We start from the raw sequence: 19,665 nt of genomic DNA, 5'->3' as shown, positions 1-19,665 counted from the left end.
TGGAGACATACAGTGGGAGGATGTCCAGGGCACCCTGGACCCTCCACTGTTAGAACTAGAAATGCAGGGGCCTATGCCAATAGCCGAGGGGCCCACAGAGGAAACCTCACCATCCAACGCTCAAGAGGATGTTTCCCCCACCACGGGAACAGAGATTCTCAATAGACGAGACAGGGTAATAAGACCAGTAAAACGGTTAACTTACGATGCACCTGGGGTGAATAGTGAGGAGCCCATACATTTAGCACACAGGCTTGTACAAGCTAAAGTGGGCTTCCTGAGGCCCTTTGGGGGGAACCAGTGAGTGGGTATAGTAGGGGGTGTGATTTGTCGGGACGACAAATTCTTGGTTGGGGGGAGGATGTAAGCAGGGTCAGGATAAGCTCTACCCTGACATCTGGGCTACGTCTAGACTGGCATGATTATCCGCAAATGCTTTTAACAGAAAAGTTTTCCGTTAAAAGCATTTGCGGAAAAGAGCGTCTAGATTGGCAGGGACGCTTTTCCGCAAAAGCACTTTTTGCGGAAAAGCGTCCGTGCCAATCTAGACGCGCTTTTGTGCAAAAAAGCCCCGATTGCCATTTTAGCCATCACGGCTTTTTTGCGCAAAACAAATCTGAGCTGTCTACACTGGCCCTTTTGCGCAAATGATTTGCGCAAGAGGGCTTTTGCAGCCAGTGTAGACAGCTGGCAAGTTTTTCCGCAAAAGCAGCTGATTTTGCGGAAAAACTTGCCAGTCTAGACACAGCCCTGGTGGTGAACTGTGGCGAGTGGTGCAAAGAGACTTCAGGGGCTGATCTCATTTGCATAGACACACCCAATTTGCATAGACACACCCACCCCACCTAGTATGTGCTCACAGCAGCCCAAATGGTCACTTTGGCCACTGTGGGATCCCCAGTCTCTCTGTTATTGAGGCAGGGGGGATAAAAGTGTTGTTACTCTGATTATGTGACTCAAGGACAATGGAATGGTGGAACTGTTTATGACGGAGGGATTCACCATAAACTAAGTAGCACTTGCTAGACAAGGGGCATGAGTTCCAAACCCAATCAAGTGGAAAAAGGCTGGGGATAAGTCTTTGTACTTGGTGGCGGGGTGCTTTTTGAGGGCCTAAATAATACCAATTGTACTGTCTTCTCTTTCTCCCCACTGTGGAGTATCAGAACTAATTTGGATTCTATTAGAAGTCTAGTTATGAGCTACTAAGTTGATGTCACTGTGGACTAGTGGAGTACTAGCACTGAGGCTCCTCTATTATAAGCTGAACTTACTGAAAAGCTGAAATCACTGTTACTGAGGGGAACCTGGTGCTATACTGTGGGGTTGTGTCTACACTGGCGAGTTTTTCTGGAAAATCATCTGCTTTTCTGGAAAAACTTGCCAGCTGTCTACACTGGCTGCTTGAATTTCCGGAAAAGCACTGACAATCTAATGTAAAATCATCAGTGCTTTTCCAGAAAAACTATGCTGCTCCCATTTGGGCAAAATTCTTTTTCTGAAAGACTTTTGCCCGAAAGGGCCAGTGTAGACAGCACAGTACTGTTTTCCACAAAAAAGCCCCGATGGCGAAAATGGCGATCGGGGCTTTTTGCGTACAGCCCAGGGCCAGCAGGAAGTCCCGCTGCCTCTGGGCTGCACACGGCATGCCTGCTTTGAAATGCACAAGAGTCCCCAGCGGGGGCTCATGCATTTCAAAGCCATGGAGCCCGGGGTCAGAAGGGGAGGCCCCCCACTGACCCTGGGCTCCAGGCAGCTACCCCTTTGAATCACACAGATAAGTGGTTTAAAGGGACAGCTGCCGAACAGCTGATTCATGGATCAGCTGTGCGGCGGCTGTCCCTTTGAACCATGCATCTGCGCGATTCAAAGGGGCAGCTGCGGGGAGCCCAGGATCAACTGGGGAATCCCCTGCTGACCCCAGGCTCCATAGCTTTGAAATGCATGAGCCCCCGCTGGGGACTCTTGTGCATGTCAAAGCAGGCATGCCGTGTGCTGGCCCTGGGCTGTACGCAGATTTGTGCATTCTTCCTTTGAAATGTACAAGAGCCCCAGTGGGGGCCCTTGTACATTTCAAAGGAAGAATGCAGAAGTGCCTATTGAGTAGTCAACTAGTCAATTAACTGCATTTTAACATCCTTAGGTCCAGCCGGAATGTGAACGGTGAGTGCTGCTGTGTGGCTCTGCAAAGGAGGTGGGTGGCAAGGTTCCCTGTAAGGTGCGTGCCTGCGTGGGTGCACACCAAGAATTTCAGTCCCACCCACCCCCTCATCATAGCCATACAGCCATGGCCTCAGCTGCTTCCGGGGACAGGACTGCGTAGCGGGTGGCTGCCCTGCCCCAGGAGCAGCTGGGCAGCCACCACGCAGCCCACGTTCTATCTGCCGGAATTGGAACCTGGGCTGCGTTATTAAAAATAGCGCCGCAGCCCCAGCTAGAGTCCCAGTACACAGGGCAGCCGCCTGCCATGCTGCCCCACCCGGCAGGTGCGGGTGTCAGGATGGCAGAAGGTGAGGGAAGGGGCAGGGGGATAACAAAGGGGAGGTGGGGGTGAGGAGAAGGGGCTTGTGCTGAGGGGAGAGGAGGAGGCCAAGGCAGGAGAAGAAAGGGAAAGGCACCAAGGGACAGGGTGGAGGGGAGAGAAATACCAGGGGGCCAAGAGGAGACAATGAGGAAAAGGACAGGAGGAGGGAGGGAAGGTGTTAGTGGGGGTGGGAGAGGGGAGGGGACAGGGTGATACTGGGAGAGGGAAGGGGAGGGACAATGGGGCAGAGGAAGGAAGAGGAGGGGGAGGGGTGGGTGCTGGGAGAAGAGGGGTTGAAAGGAGGGGTAGGCATGAGGAAGGCAGGGATGGAGCAAATCATGTGTGAGGGCGCAGAGGGGCATGAGGAGAACTGGGGCAGAGGGTGGTGAGGGGCTGGGCACCAGGGAGAAGGAGGGCAAAGGGGGCAGGAGCAGTAAGGGAAGGGGGGAGGCACCAGGAGGGTGCAGGGCTAAGGGAAGGTGCAGGTGCCAGGAGATTCTGAGGGTAAAGCAGAAGGGCAGACACCAGCAGGGGAGGGATGGGCATGAGAGGACAGAGGCAGGGCAGGTGGGTAGAGGGAGGTGTTAGGAGAGGGGATGGGGAAGGCAGCTAGAGGAGCGGTGGGCACAGGGGGAAGGGTGGGTGCAGGGGTCAGAGAGGATGGGTACGGGGGAAGGTCCCCAAAGGGCTGAGGAGAGTGGGAAGGGCAGGAGCTAGGATAGCAGAGAAGGGTGAGGGGTGGGGGGCAGCAGCAGGCACCAGGGGAGCAGATGGGGCAAGGGGAGGGTAGGAGCCATGGCAGCAGAGAGGAAAAGGAGAGGTTTATAACTTGGGTGCCGCAGTGGCACACATCTGAACAAGCGCACATGAACTCAACACTGGTGCACAAGACAAAATTCACTCCGCTCAGGATGGAAAATCTTAAATGGAACACTGGTGGGTGGGTCTAGAATTTTTTGTGCATGACTGTGCAGGCGCACACCTTAGAGGGAACTATGGAGCTAGCTTGAAAGCCAGCTCCCTGTACGTATTGGCTCCAGCCTGCCCCCCTCACCCTCTGTGCTTCTGTCTCTCCAGCAGAGGCAGCAACACGAGGGTGGGCATGCAGGGGCAGGCAGATCCGGTGCTCAGGGGGAGAGCGCTTTTAAGCCATCTCCTCACGGCTCCTGTCCCCCCTTGTTGCCTCTGATACAGAGGCAGCAAGGGGGTGGGAATGCATGTGGTTGACAAGATTAACCGATAAGCCTAGGCTTATCGGTTAACCATGTATTCGTCTACCTGATGACATCCCTATTATAAAGTGAAATAAAACACACACAAAAGATTGTAATACCCCCACATGCAACTACATCTCCTCTAACTCTGAAGGGCTTTTATATGGGGAAACAGTTTTAATCTTTTTGTATTTGGATAAGGGAGGAACAACAAAGCCTCCAGAAGAGCTGCTACTGTATTTTGCTTTCCAGTCATTCCATTTCATTCCTGGCGTAAGAACAAATAGGGAGGTGGTCACAGCTACAGACACTGGAAGCAGAAGAACGGATGAAAGGAAGTCCCATGCTTCACCCAAGAAGAGTGTTGCTGGTTGATACGCTGAATAAATTTAACTTGTAGGTAATATCAACAGTCTCCTAGTCACACTTGCCAGAAGATGTCATGGTGCACATGCTCCGTGGCACTCCTGTGACTAGGATGACCCCAAACGTGCTTCGCCTCAGGAATGTGTCCCATAGAAATGACAGGAAAAAAGATTTCCTAGCTTAGCCTCACAACCCCTTTAACTATGTGATGATTTAGTTATGTAGGTAGAGAAGCTTTAGCAAATCCAATTGTCCTGGACTCCCAGTACACATAGTATGCACCTCAGAGAAAGATGCCATGAACTGGTTTAAGAGTGACCTTGGGAGTTCAGGGGGTGTATGGACAATGCATTTCATCATCACATGAGCACTCTCTCCTTGCTAGCAGATGGCCCTCAAAACTTCTCCATCACTATGAGAGAACTTGTTGATAGCAAAATTAACTGAAGCACTGAGGCAAATGAACAGAACATCTGGGCTGAGTCTAGACTGGCAAGTTTTTCCGCAAAAGCAGGTGCTTTTGCGGAAAAACTTGCCAGCTGTCTACACTGGCCACTTGAATTTCCACAAAAGCACTGACTTCCTACTGTCTGAAATCAGTGCTTCTTGCGGAAATACTATGCTGCTCCCGTTCGGGCAAAAGTCCTTTTGCGCAAAAGGGCCAGTGTAGACAGCTCAGATTTGTTTTGCACAAAAAAGCCCCAATTGCGAAAATGGCGATTGGGGCTTTTTTTGCGCAAAAGCGCGTCTAGATTGGCACGGACGCTTTTCTGCAAAAAGTGCTTTTGCGGAAAAGCGTCCGTGCCAATCTAGATGCTCTTTTCCGCAAATGCTTTTAATGGAAAACTTTTCTGTTAAAAGCATTTGCGGAAAATCATGCCAGTCTAGACGTAGCCCTGGAGAATGACAAGGTGAAAGAACAGGCACTCCCTCTGGTGGGTGCAAGATGCCAGTATATACATCTGTGGGGCTTTTTTGGCTTGTACCATGACATGTTGAGTATTTTATTATTTGTCCTCCCCACCTCCACCTTGACTGGAAAGAGACTACCCTACTTGTTCAGTGCAGACAATTACTTGGCTCTGTACAGTATACAGACAGTCCTCAACATGGGAGTATCAGCAAAAGGGTCTAAAATAGCCGAGGTCCCTGCTGTGTCAGGAATGCTGGTATGAGGACCTCTAATGCCCAAGTTTCTTGGCCACCCTTTCAAATTTGGGGGCAACAATCATTGCATGTGTTTCTCAGAAGTACATCTGGGAAAACAAACTCACTGCCCTAGATGCAGGCCAACAACCAGAATGGTAATCATCTGAATTCCACTGCTTCATTTTAGGTTTCAGCAGCACAAACAGTATGAATATCCCCTGCACAAGCTTTCACCTAAGGTTAACGCCCCTCCTCAAAAAAAAAAAAAGCTGGGGTTGTGGTATAATGGTAGTGACGGGGAGGAAGGATCTTTCAGATACACAGTAAAACAAAAAAACAGGGGGTGTTACCCATTGTAATTTCTGGGCTGACCAGGAAGATGTCATAATAGGCAGCAAATGCAATTGCCAGATGCTGGATACCTTATAAATCGCCCTACCCATGTGACTAATATCAATTCAGTTGAAATTACTTAATATTTCAATTATTTGCCATTTAGGACTCTGTTTCTTGCTTATGACAATGCCCCCCACAAGGTTGCTGCTGATTTCAGGCTGCAAGTATGTGTGAGACATAGTGGAGGAGGCAAGGAAACTATCAGCACACACCCCTTTTGCTACTACAAATATCACCTGCACAAGCTACACTAATCACATTTGAAATAGTACAAATGCTGGCTGACCCTAATAGCCTCTCCTCCTCTCTTTGTGACCCATAGCCTGCTGTAAAGCTCTCATTTATTGGAGCCAAGCAATGTTTCATGGGTTTCAATGGGGAGAAAAATGAAGTAAATACAGTTGCTTGAAATAAATCAATCAATGAGCCATGTATAACCAGCAGTTCATCGGGGGGGAGGCAACAATCTCATTTTTAAATATGATCAAATACATCAGGCACTTTGCTTTTTTTAAATTAAAAAACAACCTAGCTATAAAGATGCAAATATATGTAAATATATATGCATGCACATCAATTAGGCTACGTCTACACTGGCATGAATTTCCGGAAATGCTTAAAACAGAATACATTCCGTTTTCAGCTTTTCCGGAAAAGGAGCGTCTACATTGGCCACGGAGTTTCCGCGATAACGATGCGCTTTTCCGGAAAAGCGCGTCTACATTGGCAGCGCGCTTTTCCGGAAAAGCAGAAAACCCGGAGCCATTTTGAAGAGGGCAAAGGCCACCAGCCCTTTCCGGGGGCGGGGCCAGAGCGCCGTTCAGACACGTGCTTAAAGGGGTCTCGCCAGGCAGCCATTGGTCTCCTGCTCCCGTGCCTTGGGGCCTCTGCCAGGGACTGACACCCTTCGCAGGTCTGTGGGTGCCCTTTGACTTTTGGGGACACCCCCCCTTTGGCCCCCAACTGCTTTTCTCTGCGGTTTATTTTTTTGCCCAGCTCTGTGTACTATGGAGCCACGGGTGGCCATGTGCCTGGTCGGGCCCCTCTTGGTGCTGTTCCGCTGGCTGCAGCTCGTGCTGCAGGCCGGTGCCATGCTGTTCATGGACCAGGAGGCAGAGATCGCCTTGGACGCCCTCACCAGGGAGGCCCTGGCAACTCTGTCTCATCAGCACCCCACTGTATACCGGCCACTCTGGAGTTTGGACATCAGCACCGACTGGTGGGACCGTGTGGTCCTCGGACTATGGGACGACCAGCAGTGGGTCCGGAATTTCCGGATGAGAAAACAGACCTTCTTGACCCTGTGCACCTGGCTCACCCCCGCGCTACAGAGAACCGCCACCCGGCTGCGGGCACCCATCCCCGTCAACAAGAGGGTTGCCATCGCGCTGTGGAAGCTGGCCACACCGGACAGCTACCGCTCGGTGGCACACCAGTTCGGGGTGGGAAGATCCACCGTTGGCGTGATCGTCATCCAGGTAAGTCCCAGGGGGAGTGGGATGGGGGGAGGGTGCTCCACTCCAGGCCCAGCCAAGACTCCAGGCTGGGTCGCCCAGGGGTTTTGGCCATCCCTCCCTTGCACAGGCCCACTGGTGGGGGGGGACATGGGGGGCCCTGGTGTGTGTGTGTGTGTGTGTGTGTGTGTGTGTGTGTGTGTGTGTGTGTGTGTGGACAGAGGGAATCAAGGGGGGGACACCCAAGGGAGCGCACACTCACCCCTGGCTGTATGTGATGTGTTCCCTTGTGTTTCTCTGCACCCTTCTGCAGGTTGTCCACGCCATCAATGACGTCCTCCTCCTGAGAATCATCCGCCTGCGTGACGTCGATGAGACCATGGCCGGCTTCGCTGCCCTCGGGTTCCCCAACTGTGGGGGAGCCCTGGACGCCACCCACATCGCCATCCGGGCCCCGGAGCATCGAGCAGCCCACTTTATGAACAGAAAGGGGTACTGCTCCATCGTCCTGCAGGCCCTCGTGGATCACCGGGGCCGCTTCCTGGACATCTACGGCGGCTGGTCCGGCCGGGCACACGACGCCCGCATCCTCCGCAACTCTGGACTGTTTCAGAGGTTGGAGGCGGGCACCTACTTCCCCCGGCGGGACTTGACTGTTGGGGATGTACCGATGCCCATCTGCATCGTCGGGGACGCGGCCTACCCCCTGATGCCCTGGCTCATGCGGCCCTACACGGGGCAGCCAGACCAGAACCGGGCCCGGTTCAACGACCGCCTCAACCGGGCCTGAAACCCAGTGGAGCTGGCATTTGGTCGCTTAAAAGGCCGCTTCCGTTGTTTGCTCACCCGTCTCGACATGGGTGAGCAGAATGCAACGGAGGTGCTGGCCGCGTGCTGCGTGCTCCACAATATTGTGGAGCGCAGTGGGGAGGTCTTCCTCCCTGCATGGGTGGCAGCTGAGGCACAGACCTTGGACCAGCCCGCCACAGCTGCCATCCGCCAGGCGCGCCAGGAGGTGGTGCGCATTAGAGAGGCCCTGGTGGAGATGTTTGCCCAAGCCCTGTAGCAGGGTCGCTTGGGTCACCCCAGAGTACTCTGTCCCAGCTCCTACCCTTCCCCACCTCCTCCCCTTACCTCCCCCCCCCAATAGTATAGTAAAGCGTCGGGTCACAGCATATCGCGGCCGTCATCGAGTCTGTTCATCGGGTGCGTCGGGCGTAGTTAGGGTTTGTCTTTTAAGTTAGGCTAGGGTTTAGGCCACCATCGCCGTCCTGAGGAACAGCCAACAGGATTTGGGACTTGTGTGGAAGGCTTACATCAGTGCCATCTTCAATGGATCTCCTGGCTGTTCCTCTCCTGAGGCCCGGAAGGCCCAAAGGACTGACATGGCCAGCAACAGCACGATCATCCGTCGAGGGATCTCCTGGCTGTTCCTCTCCTGAGGCCCGGAAGGACCAAAGGATCGAGGTGGCCAGCAACACCACAATCGTCCTCCCTGTGCCTAGAGTTTGTTTAATAATCTCTGTTGTGTGCATCTTGTAACTGTTCTTGCTAGTTTGTTATCTATGTTAATAATATTTTGTGGTTTACCTGTTACTGAAAAGTGTCATCATTTATTTCTGCGCCACAAACTACTGACCACTTACGAAGCCCCCCCCCCCCAGTGAATAGAGTACAGATTTCGTTCTCCACAGTTTGCCACCATGTTACATTTAAGTGGCTACTTGGCATCTCACATCATTTTGTACACTACCCTAGAGTTACACAATACCCAACACAGCAAAGTAGAGATCTGTTTATTTACAAGGGGGGGGGGGGGAGACCTTCAACTGGGACAGGAGAGGGGGGGACCTTCAACTGGGACAGGAGAGGGGGAGACCTTCAACTGGGACGGGGGGAGGCAGTTACTGGGATGGGCGGCCCCTGCGAACGCTCCTCCGGGGGCCAGCCTGCCCACGCTGGGCAGACCGCGTCGGGGCAGGCTGCACGCGGAGGTGGCCAGGAGCATGGACACGGCCAGGAACAGGGGCAGGAACAGGGGCAGGAACAGGGTCAGGAACGGGGGCAGGAACAGGGTCAGGAGGAGGGGCAGGAACAGGGCCAGGAGCTGGGATAGGAGGAGGGGCAGGAACAGGGCCAGGAGCTGGGATAGGAGGAGGGGCAGGAACAGGGCCAGGAGCTGGGATAGGAGGAGGGGCAGGAACAGGGGCAGGAGCTGGGATGGGAGGGGGCATGAGCTGTGCTACGGGAGGGATGGCGGGGGCCTGGGCTCCGCCCATGCCATAGTGAATGGCATGCACAATATGTGCCGTGAGAGTGTCCATGGTGGTGCGCATCCCTCTGCATTCGGCCAGGAAGGCAGCCCAGGCATCCTGCCGCCACTGCAGGTCCCCCTGCACCCGCTCCTCGATGGAGGCCTGGATTGCCTCCACAGCATGGACGTGGCGCCGAAGCAGCTGGTCCCTCTGGCGGAGCCTGTGCCTCCGGGGTTGGCCTGCTGGGGGTGGCGCTGCTGCCGCAATGGAGGGTCTGGTGCTGGGTCCCGCTGCAAGGAAGAGAAGAAAGGACGGGTCAGTCAGGCAGGCCGTCCACTGTCCCCACACCGCATGCCCTCCACCCCTGAGCCCAGGTGACCCCACAGTTGTGTGGCTTGGGCCCACTCGGTTCCCCTCCTGCCTGCCCCTGGAGTAGGGTCCTCCCTCCAGGGTATTGTAAGCACCGCTCTGTATCCTGGCCCCATGCAGGGCGGGAGGGTGTTAGCGCAGCGTTCACCTGTGGAACTCCCTGCCGGTGGAGACTGTGAAAAGCTTTTGGGTTAATCACTGCTGTTTGACAGGGAGCGAGATGCATCCCCACGCAGTGCCTGGGAGCACATCTGGCAGAGGCGGTCTGGGCTCTCAGATCCCCTCGTGTGGGATATCTCCTGGACGGAACCAGAAGGGTGACTGGGGGGTGGGGGGATGTCCCATCCTTGCAGCACAACTCAGGGGCCCTTCTCCCTCCCACGATCCCTCCCGCAAGCCCGGTAGCCCAGGAACATGTGTGGCCCCAGTGGGGACTTCCCTTGGGGAACCAGCCAAGGCACCGGGAGCAGGCGAGGGGCTCGGTGGGGGCCACGGTCACAGGACCGTGACGCTGCGGTCTACCCAATTAGAAGCTGGCTGTGCCTCACAGCCAGGCATGGGACAGTGTGCCGTTCTCTGGTCTGCACCCTTGCTGGAGCTGCGGGCTCTGGGCTGAGTCCCTGGGGCCCTGGCCAGTTCCGTCCGGCATCCACCCTTCCCCCTGGTCCCGCCAAATGTGTGTGAGCAGCAGGGTCCCAGGCGTGGCCTGCAGCTGCCTGCCGTGGTCACGTGCCGCTCGGTCACCAGGCTGCACGTGGTTGCACCTGCTGCTTGCTGTCCTCATGCTATGCAGCGTGCAGCTCACGTGGCCTGAGTGACATGCTCTCCCCCTCCCCCCTCCGGGCACCTGGCTCCCCACCTCCCGCCCTCCGCCCCCCACCCTTGGGAGTGCAAACTGCACAGACTCACCAGTGGGTTCCTCCCCGTCCTCGGAGGAGTTGCTGGAGGGGGCCTGCTGGGTGGCAACGCTGGCCTCCTCACCAGATGCACTGCCGCTGTCGTCTGCCTCCTCCGGCTCGGTGGGACGGTTAATAGGTGGCCGCTGGCAGGTGTCCACGGGGACCGGTGGGGCTTGAGGGGCGGGCTCTCCCAGAAAGGAGTGGAGCTCCGCAAAATATGGGCAGGCGTCGGGTCCTGCCCCCCTGCCCTCAGTGGCCCTGACATACCCCAGCCGCAGCTCCTTGACTTTGGAGCGGACCTGCTCACAGTTGCGGCTGGGGTGTCCCTGCTGGGCCAGGTTCTGCGCAAGCCGAGTGTACAGATCAGCGTTCCGGCACCGGGAATGGAGGTCGTGGAGACCCTCCTCCTCCTTCCATAATTCGATGAGGGCCTCCAGCTCCCTGGGGCTCCAGGATGGGGCCCGCCTTTTGCGGCCCCTGGGGGCCTCCTCCGCTGGGGGTCCAGGGGGCTCTCCAGCAGGAGCTGCCATGGTGCGGTGAGCCGAAAGGAAAAAAGTGTTGGGCAGCACAGCAGCGGCAGAGCTGACCCAGACAGGCTCCTGGCACGTGCGCCCAGCAGCCTGAGAGCCCTTTAACAGCTCGGGCTTACCAGGAAGTCCGCGGCTCCTACGGGGTCTCCCAGCGTCCAAACCGCTTTTTTTCGTTTTTTCTGCTTTTCCGGAAAAGCTGTCTACACTGGCCCTTTTCCGGAAAAGCTTTTCCGGAAAATGGACTTATGCCCGAGCGGGAGCATCGTACGGTTTCCGGAATAGCGGCTGATTTTGTACAGTAGAGCATCGTTGCTTTTCCGGAAATTCAAGGGCCAGTGTAGACAGCTCGCGGCTTATTCCGGAAAAGCGGCTGATTTTCCGGAATAAGTGGCCCAGTGTAGACGCACCCTTAGTGTCTTACTACTAGTCACCACTAACAAAACAGATGCAATATCAGAGAGCAAATCAACTTTACCCATAAATGTGTTTCATTTTACATAGGCTAGAAACACACCCAGCAGGGATTTTTTTTTTACATCCCTCTCACTCACACTCACACACACCTTTCTGTGCAATATCTAGTTGCTATGTCAACAACAAAAAATATGGGTGAGAAGAAAATTCTTGACCCTCTTCATAACATAAGAACATAAGAACAGCCGTACTGGGTCAGACCAAAGGTCCTTCTAGCCCAGTATCCTGTCTACTGACAGTGGCCAGCACCAGGTGCCCCAGAGAGGGTGGACCAAAGACAATGATCAAGCAATTTGTCTCCTGCCATCTCTCTCCAGCCTCTGACAAACAGAGGCCAAGGACACCATTTCTATCCCCTGGCTAATAGCCTTTTATGGACCTAACCTCCATGAAATTATCTAGCTTCTCTTTAAACTCTATTATAGTCCTAGCCTTCACAGCCTCCTCTGGCAAGGAGTTCCACAGGTTGACTACACGCTGTGTGAAGAAGAACTTTCTTTTATTCGTTTTAAACCTGCTACCCATTAATTTCATTTGGTGACCTCTAGTTCTTCTATTTACGGAACTAATAAATAACTTTTCTTTATCCACCCTCTCCACACCACTCATGATTTTATAGACCTCTGTCGTATCCCCCCTCAGTCTCCTCTTTTCTAAACTGAAAAGTCCCAGTCGTTTTAACCTCTCCTCATATGGGACCCGTTCCAAACCCCTAATCATTTTAGTTGCCCTTTTCTGAACCCTTTCCAAGGCCAAAATATCTTTTTTCAGGTGAGGAGACCACATCTGTACACAGTATTCCAGATGTGGGTGTACCATAGTTTTATACAGGGGCAGTAAGATATTCTGGGTCTTATTTTCTATCCCTTTCCTAATAATTCCTAGCATCCTATTTGCCTTTTTGACCGCTGCAGCACACTATGTGGACGTTTTCAGAGAACTGTCCACGATAACTCCAAGATCCCTTTCCTGATTTGTCGTAGCCAAATTAGCCCCCGTCATACTGTACGTATAGTTGGGGTTATTTTTCCTGATGTGCATTACTTTACACTTATCCACATTAAATTTCATTTGCCATTTTGCTGCCCAATCACTGAGTTTGGTGAGATCTTCTTGGAGTCCCTCACAGTCTGCTTCTGTCTTGACTATCCTAAACAGTTTTGTATCATCTGCAAACTTTACTACCTCACTGCTTACCCCTTTCTCCAGATCATTTATGAATAAGTTGAAGGATTGGTCCCAGGACTGACCCTTGGGGGACACCACTAGTTACCCCTCTCCAATCTGAAAATTTACCATTTATTCCTACCCTTTGTTTCCTGTCTTTTAACCAGTTCTCAATCCAAGAAAGGACCTTCCCTCTTATCCCATGGCCATGTAATTTACACAAGAGCCTTTGGTGAGGGACCTTGTCAAAGGCTTTCTTGACATGCATCTGACGAAGTGGGTCTTTGCCCACGAAAGCTTATGCTCCTACACTTCAGTTAGTCTATAAGGTGCCACAGGACTCCTCGTCGCTTCTGAAAATCCAAGTATACTATATCTACTGGATCCCCCTTGTCCGCATGTTTGTTAACCCCTTCAAAGAACTCTAATAGATTAGTAAGACAGGATTTCCCTTTACAGAAACCATGTTGACTTTTGTCCAACAAATTATGTTCTTCTACATGCTTCACAATTTTATTCTTTACTATTGTTTCGACTAAATTGCCCGGTACTGAAGTTAGACTTACCGGTCTGTAATTGTCAGGATCACCTCTAGAGCCCTTTTTAAATATTGGTGTCACATTGGCTACCTTCCAGTCATCAGGTACGGAAGCCGATTTAAAGGATAGGTTACAAACTACAGATAATAGCTCAGCAATTTCCCATTTGAGTTCTTTTAGAACCCTTGGATGAATGCCATCCGGTCCCGGAGATTTGTTAACATTAAGTTTTTCTATTTGTTCCAAAACCTCCTCTAATGACACTTCAATCCGGGACAGTTCCTCAGATTCACCACCCACAAAGGACGGTGCAGATTCGGGAATCTCCCCAACGTCCTCAGCCGTGAAGACTGAAGCAAAAAAATCATTTAGTTTCGCTGCAATGGCTTTATCGTCCTTGATTGCTCCTTTTATAGCTTGATCATCTTGGGGACCCACAGGTTTTTTAGCAGACTTCCTGCTTCTAATGTACTTAAAAAACATTTTGTTATTTCTTTTTGAGTTTTTGGCTAGCTGTTCCTCAAAATCTTTTTTTGCTTTTCTTATTACATTTTTACACTTGATTTGACAGTGTTTATGTTCCTTTCTATTTACCTCACTAGGATTGGACTTCCACTTCTTAAAAGATGCCTTTTTGTCCCTCACTGCTTCTTTTACATGGTAGTTAAGCCACGGTGACACTGTTTTAGGTCTCTTGCTATGTTTTTTAATTTGGGGTATACATTTAAGTTGGGCCTCTATTATGGTGTCTTTAAAAAGTTTCCATGCAGCTTACAGGGATTTGGCTCTAGTCACTGTGCCTTTTAATTTCTGTTTAACTATTCTCCTCATTTTTGTGTAATTCCCCTTTTTTAAATTAAATGCCAGGGTGCTGGACTGCTGAGGTGTTCTTCCCACCACAGGAATGTTGAATGTTATTATATTATGGTCACTATTCCCAAGCGATCCTGTAACGGTTATTTCCTGGACCTGATCCTGCGCTCCACTCAGGACTAAATCGAGAATTGCCTCTCCCCTTGTGAGTTCCTGCACCAGCTGCTCCAAGAAGCAGTCATTTAAGCCATTGAGAAATTTTATCTCCGCTTCTCTTCCTGAGGTGACATGTATCCAGTCAATATGGGGGTAATTAAAATCCCCCATTATTATAGAGTTCTCTATTTTGGTAGCCTCTCTAATCTCCCTCAGCATTTCAATGTCAGTATCGCTGTCCTGGTCAGGTGGTCGGTAATATATCCCTACTGCTAATTTCTTATTATTGGAGCATGGAATGTCTATCCATAGTGATTCTATGGAACATGTTGATTCATTTACAGTAATATTTTTATTTCACTTGATTCTACATTATCTTTCACATACAGTGCCACTCCGCCACCCACCCCGCCTGCTCTATCCTTTCTATATATTTTATATCCCGGTATGATTGTGTCCCACAGATTTTCCTCATTCCACCAGGTTTCAGTGATGCCTATTATGTCAATCTCCTCATTTAATACGAGGTACTCCAGTTCACCCATCTTATTAGTCAGACTCCTAGCATTTGTGTACAAGCACTTTAAAAATTTGCCACTGCTTATTTGTCTGCCCTTCCCTGATGCATTGGATTCCTTTGTATGCGGTTGTTTGTCTGCTCTGGCCCATGGTTTGTCCTCTCCCCTCCTCTCTTTCTGACTACAGCTTAGAGAATCTCTATCAATGGATTCTCCTCTAAGAGAAGTCTCCCTCCGATTTACGTGCATCTCCGCACCAATCGGCTTTCCCCCATCTCTTAGTTTAAAAACTGCTCTACGGCCTTTTTAATGTTTAGTGCCAGCAGTCTGGTTCCACCCTGGTTTAGGTGGAGCCCATCCTTCCTGTATAGGCTCCCCCTCTCCCAGAAGTGTCCCCAGTTCCTAATAAATCTAAACCCCTCTTCCCTACACCATCGTCTCATCCACGCATTGAGACTCTGAAGCTCTGCCTGCCTACCTGGCCCTGCGCGTGGAACTGGAAGCATTTCCGAGAACGCCACCATAGAGGTCCTGGATTTCAGTCTCTTTCCTAGCAGCCTAAATTTGACCTCCAGGACATCTCTCCTACCCTTCCCTATGTCATTGGTACCTACATGTACCACGACCACCGGCTCCTCCCCAGCACTACACATAAGTCTGTCTAGATGCCTCGAGAGATCCGCAACCTTCGCACCAGGCAGGCAAGTGACCATACGGTTCTCCCGGTCATCACAAACCCAGCTATCTATGTTTCTAACGATCGAATCACCCACTACTAACACCTGCCTCCTCCTAACTGGCATTCCCTCCCCCTCAGAGGTATCCTCAGTGCGAGAGGATACCGCAGCATCCTCTGGGAGGAGGGTCCCAACTACGGGATGGTTTCCCTCTGCTCCCATTGAATGCTCTGTTCCCTTGAGACTTTCATCCTCCTTAAGAGCACTGGGGCTCTCAGACTGGAGGTGGGACAGTACTACAGTGTCCCGGAAAGTCTCATCAACATAGCTCTCTGCCTCCCTTAGCTCCTCCAGTTCAGCCGCCTTGGCCTCCAAAGCCCGAACTCGGTCTCTGAGGGTCAGGAGCTCCTTGCAACGGGTGCACACATACGCCACCCGCCCACAGGGCAGGTAATCATACATGTTACACTCGACACAATAAACAGGATAGCCCCCACTCTGCTGCTGGGCTTCTGTCTCCATTTTTCTAATGAATAAGTTTTGGTGTAGATGGGATTCTTTTTAAACCTCTGGGGCTCGTCTACACTGGCCCCTTTTCCGGAAGGGTCATGTAAATTTCATGAGTCGTAGTAGGGAAATGCGCGGGGGATTTAAATATCCCCCGCGGCATTTAAATAAAAATGTCCGCCGCTTTTTTCCGGCTTTTAAAAAAGCCGGAAAAGAGCGTCTACACTGGCCCCGATCCTCCGGAAAAAGTGCCCTTTTCCGGAGGATCTTATTCCTACTTTGAAGTAGGAATAAGATCCTCCGGAAAAGGGCACTTTTTCCGGAGGATCGGGGCCAGTGTAGACGCTCTTTTCCGGCTTTTTTAAAAGCCGGAAAAAAGCGGCAGACATTTTTATTTAAATGCCGCGGGGGATATTTAAATCCCCCGCGCATTTCCCTACTACGACTCATGAAATTTACATGCCCCTTCCGGAAAAGGGGCCAGTGTAGACGTAGCCCCGGAATATAGATTATTCTAAGAGTTATGTTTTAAAGAAGGTCAGAAGTCACTAGTGCTCTCTAACCTCCCCCTCTAAACTCCCTCTCCAAACTCTCCTGTTAGCTGTTCCTGGTCGCAGAGTCACTGGCTTATATAGCTCTGGTAGCCCCTCCCCCTGACTGAGGCTCAGCCAATTAACAGAGGCTTCTAGATTTCAAACCTTTTAGAAGCTCCTTCAAACAAACAAACCAAAAAAACCAACCAACCAGACAAACACAAGCTCAGCACACTGCAAATAACTCCCCCACACACAAACACACACTCCAGACAGCCAATTACCACAAGGGTCCCGTTTTTACTCCTCTTTTACCTGGAGAACTCCCTCTCCAAACTCTCCTGTTACCTGTTCCTGTTTGCAACCAAAGAGACAGAGGGGAAGAAGAGGGGGGTGGGGTGTTTGCTTACCAAAGATGCTGATTTGATTGTGGCAAAGCGCTCTCGGTTCCGGTAGTGGAGGGCCTGATTCTGGACTGACTGGGTAGGCCACAGCTCAGGCCTACAATCCTTGTGGCCCACCTCATCCCTTATAAATACATGATCCTGCAGAAATGGATAAAAACAGGGAGAAAGTCCAGCTGTGCTCTTTCCTCGCCGGCTGCCTCTTTCTCACCCCTCTTTCTGCACAAGCACCGCTGTTTGAAATGCATAGTTTAGCTCTCTGCTAGCCCCTGCAGCTCCCACAGTACAAAATGAATAAGCAACACATTGTAGCCTTCAGTTAAGAATGTCAGCTGATTGCTAGTGGGATGCCTTCTGAATCCCTGGCAGAATTTTTTTTAACCTCAAGAATTACATATGTGCAAAAAAACCGAAGCACAAGCACAAAGCAATGCAGAGCAATCAGCCTCTTCAGAAAGGTTTGTTTAAAGTGCTGCAACCAAATAATCCCTTTAAAAATGTGATTTCCATGTCTAGCCAGGAGGACGCTGTTCCTTTTTAATACAGGAGCAAAATTTTGCCTCATTCCCTGTCAAGATTTGCTTTCTCCTTAATCTGATCTTTTTGTTTGCTAGCTCTTCTGAAGAAGGATCATTTTGCCTAAAACACTGCAGGTTTGAAGAGACCAGCTTCCCTATCTTGTGCTGGGAAGACTCAGTGACCACTCAGGGATCCTGCTTTCCAGTCATGATCGTGCACAGTTCTAGCACTTTCTCTCCACAGCCTCACAAAGGGTTCCCCCCTCATTATTTAAAGAGACAGCTCATGGGTTTACCACAAATGGTCTTCTCCAAAATCTCTCACTCTCTAGCTGTCAAAGGCATAAGAACTAGTGATTTTGCAACTGAAATACCATGCATTTAAGCGTTGCAACAAAAAGCAGTACAGGCAGTTACGAACGGGGCTGCCCCAGAGTACATGGACTGCGGGACCTCGCGGTCCTGCCGCCCGTGTACTCTGGGGCTTTGCTCTGCATCTCCCTGGTCTGCAGACCAGGAAGACGCAGAGCAAAGCCACGGAGGGGCTCGGGCACCGGGGCAGCCCTGCTGCCCGAGCCCCCCCCCCCCCCCCCCCCCCGCGGCTTTGCAAAGCCTCTGGGAAGCCGGCAGCGGAGCAGTCCAGGCGGCTTGGGCTGCCTCGCTGCCCGAGCTCCCCCGCGGCTTTGCAAAGCCGCGGGGGGGCGGGGGCGCTCGGGCAGCGAGGCAGCCCAGGCGTGCCTGGACTGCTCCGCTGCCGGCTTCCCAGAGGCTTTGCAAAGCCGCAGGGGAAGCCGGCAGCGGGACAGCCCAGACGCCCCGTGGCTGTCCCGCTGCCGGCATCCTCAGAGGCTTTGCTCCCCGTCTCCCTGGTCTGCTGGTCTCCAGCAGACCAGGGAAACGGGGAGAAAAGCCGCGGAGGACCCAGGCGGCGGGACCGCGGTGCGTCTCGGTCCGCCGCCCGTGTCTTCCTGGTCTGCTGGGGTGGGGGGGGGGGCGCAGTTAGTATGCCCCCCCCCCAGCAGACTAGGCTTTTCTCCGGACACCTGTGGCAGAGCAGCTGGGGTGCTGCCGGTTGGTCCCACAGCGCCGCTCTGGGCGCTACTGGTCCAACCCAGCAGCACCCCAGCTGCTCTGGTCCTGATTCAGCCGCTGCTGGTCAGTTTCAGCAGCGGCTGAATCAGGACGCCTGGGGCAAAGCAGATGGGGTGCTGCTGGGTTGGTCCAGTAGTGCCGAGGAGCGGCGCTACTGGAGCAACCCAGCAGCACCCCAGCTGCTCTGCCCCAGGCATCCTGATTTAGCCGCTGCTGAAACTGACCAGCGCTGACTACAGGAAGCCCGAGGCAGAGTTGCTCTGCCCCGGGCTTCCTGGAATCAGCTGCTGATCAGTTTCAGCAGCAGCTGACTTGGGGACACCTGGGGTTCTTAAGTTGATTCTGTATGTAAGTCAGAACTGGCGGTCATTTTCAGCAGCGGCTGAATCTGGATGCCAGTTCCGACTTACATACAGATTCAACTTAAGAACAAACCTACAGTCCCTATCTTGTACGTAACCCGGGGACTGCCTGTATTCTTTTGTCTATTGTACAAAATGCATGCCCTCTCCAGACAGGCCTGTGAAAGTCCACGACTGTTGACTTGTCATGAGAAATAGCTGTAAAGGTGACTTCCAAAAGGAAAAAGTATTTGCAAGCTGTGTTCCTAGGTCAGCCCATCCATGCCCATTGTACATTGGACTTCTTGCCTCAGAAGCCTTCTTGATACTCTCACGGGTGCAGATACAAAGGAGCTAACAAAAGTGCAAGCTCAGGAGCAGACAGAATTGTGGGTTCCACAGTGTTGTTGACTCTTGTCATTTTGGCATTTTTTTTCAAGCCCCAGCTCCTGAAGCCAATTATATGAGAAACTTTTTTTTTTTTTTTAATGAAAACACAAAGCAAACATCTAGCCCTTGTGGCTATAATGGTTGGACATGGGAATCACAAAACCCCCCAGAGCAGAAGGCAAAAAAAAAGATGCAAACACCATTTTTTTAAAAATCTGATTTTCTGAGGCCTGATTCATTATTTTTTAAACCCTTGGTGATGGTAATACTGTAGATGGCCACTCAAACTACAGCCATCTGGCTCTCTGGACCAGCACTGAGCAAGATTAGAAAGCACAGTTACTGGCTCACCTACACTAGTATTCTCACTATTGAGTACT

The 19,665-nt window shown here is 51.9% G+C and overlaps 1 protein-coding gene across 1 annotated transcript in view; it reads right to left on the bottom strand.

The window, feature by feature from the left end:
* LOC102445873 (serine/threonine-protein kinase TAO3-like) overlaps positions 1-17,635 on the bottom strand; it is a 159,301-nt gene extending 141,666 nt beyond the window's left edge. Inside the window, exon 1 of the mRNA XM_075918556.1 lies at positions 16,951-17,635. The gene's annotated coding sequence lies outside the window, so the exon portion shown is untranslated. The remainder of the gene's footprint in view (positions 1-16,950) is intronic.
* Between the last annotated feature and the right edge of the window lie 2,030 nt (positions 17,636-19,665).

Source organism: Pelodiscus sinensis, unplaced genomic scaffold, assembly GCF_049634645.1.
Source record: "Pelodiscus sinensis isolate JC-2024 unplaced genomic scaffold, ASM4963464v1 ctg42, whole genome shotgun sequence".
NCBI classification, from domain to species: domain Eukaryota; kingdom Metazoa; phylum Chordata; order Testudines; family Trionychidae; genus Pelodiscus; species Pelodiscus sinensis.
The sequence above is the reverse complement of the archived record's forward strand: the minus strand, read 5'-3'. Positions and strand labels throughout refer to the sequence as shown.